This window comes from Crocuta crocuta, unplaced genomic scaffold, assembly GCF_008692635.1.
Source record: "Crocuta crocuta isolate KB4526 unplaced genomic scaffold, BGI_CrCroc_1.0 scaffold482, whole genome shotgun sequence".
Classification (NCBI taxonomy): Eukaryota; Metazoa; Chordata; class Mammalia; order Carnivora; family Hyaenidae; genus Crocuta; species Crocuta crocuta.
The window spans coordinates 2,196,491-2,198,754 of NW_027527459.1; positions in this window are offsets into that span (position 1 = coordinate 2,196,491).

The following is a 2,264-nucleotide window of genomic DNA, read 5'->3' on the forward strand; positions in this document are numbered from 1 at the left end:
ATTCTTCTCTATTAAATGGGAAAAAAAAAAACCCTTTAGGGAATAGACAGCTTAAACGCACTACCAAATCTTGGAACTTGATGAATAACTTCAAATTTGTTAAAAGATATGACAATTTTTTATTATATTAACATTGGTGTTAGCATTCTATTAGTGGTTCATTTCTTAATGATTAGATTATTTTATTTCTTTCTGAAATATATCTAAAAGTTATGATATTCAACTTAATCCCAATTAAATTGGGAATTTTGTTTTGTTGCTGTTTGTAAATACACTGGATTCTAGGTTAAGACATTCCATTCCTATGTACACATCTATGGAGAAAGTTGGAACCATGTTTGTTTTCTCTTTTTCATTTACTTTTAAATGCCTTACTACTTGTGGCTTTAGCAAATCAATATTAAACGCTAGGAAAATTATGAAATCCACATTCAGGATTTAGAAAACCCACATTTCTTAATCATAATGCCAGTTAGGTCATGAAAATGACCTGGATAAACTAATCAAACAAAATATGGGACAGAAAACCAGTTTACTGAGGTCCTAGCATAAACCTGTCAATAGAAATTCTGGCTATCATTGTGAATTCAGTGCAAGTAGAAAATAGTCCCTTCCCAATAGACAAGAGAGTAAATTATAGTCACCAGTCAACTCCAGATATTCTACTATCAAATTATAAGGGATATGGGCAAGCTGCCTCCGGATGGGCCACATTGGCATGATAGCTATTTTGAGTTAAAAGTAATCAAAACCCAGCAGATTCAGGAAAATCTCAAGTGCCCAAATTTACATTGGAAAGAGGAGCCTGTCCCATGAAGAGAGATAGTAACAGATTCCTCCTTACCTAAAAAACTTATTTGCATAGAGAGTAAACTTTTGTTTTCCAAACTCCTCCTCCCACCCTACTACTAATGGTCTTCCTCCCCTTTGTATCCCCAGACCCCAGTCCCTTTCCGTAGCTCAAGATGTCACATAAGCTTCATGTTGCCTTACTGTCGTTGGAATTTCATATCTATATGGATTGCCTTACTTACAAAACTAAATTTGATTTTCTCCTCTTAATCTATCTCATGTCAATTTGATTCTTAGTCCAGCTATAAGGATTCTGAAGGGCAGGGTAAATTTCTTTCTTCCCAACAAAACTCTTTGTTTATTGGAAGAGTTTAAAATGCATCAATGGCTCCTTCAGCTGAAGCCAAAAACAGTTTCACCTATCAGTTTCAATTTAATTTTAATTAAAAGACCCCCTCCATATGCATGAATATAACTATTTTCATTTACAAACACTAGAAATTTTTTTTTCTCTTGAAGAAACATTTTTTTGTCTCTTAAAGAAGCAAAGCAACCAATTCCTACATTGCACTCCTGATTTGGACACAGTTTGGAAAAAACAAAATATTGATAGAGTAGTACTAAAAACAAAACAAAACAAAGCAAATTATAACTACTGCCAATTCATTTCCAGTGATATAAACTAAATTGAGAAGAGATCTACTAAGTAACCAAATCTGCTCACTTTTTACAGACGTTTTGAAGGATAAAGGGGGTTAAATACAAAAGCACTACCCTTTTTAGGTATTTTTATCTGTATGCATGTATTTTAAAAAGAGTCAAGCTTGCTCCTGCACTTACACCAACTAAAAACCTTTCTTTGACCTCAGTCAAGAAATCCATACTCTGTTGGAATCCAGTAGTAACCTTACACATGAGAGATCTTAAATGGCCCTCCAAAGAACCCTAGTGTCTGAGCCTTCAGAGGCATTTCTAATGAAGTAAATGTCCTAGATATCTACACTATCCCTCTGTCAAATAGTCATAAAATTCCTAGTTGCCCTTTGCTACTAGTTCTCTTCTTTATAATTCCATGTCCGTTGGTTAATGCCTGGCACTAATGAGAAGGTGGGGGTTTGATCTTCAAATGGGCCCCTTATCTTTTCTCTGTACCATAGATACAGAGGAAAGCCTAACCCCAACCAGCTGCTACAGAAATGTATGTCACAGGATACAAAGAAACTGGCAAGGCCATCTGCATCTCTAAACTCAAGGGACATGTCCTGCTGACTTTGGGTCAGTAGGGTCATCCTCATTTCACCTCTAAATCTTTCCATGTCCGCAAATGAACTTCTCTAAAAGTCAAGCAACTTGAGAAGGTTAAGACAATAGAACCCACAGCACATTTGTTCATTCAAGTGTGTGTGTGTGTGTGTATGTGTGTGTGTGTGTGTGTGTGTGTGTGTGTGTGTTTTAGAGGATGGGGGAAGAGG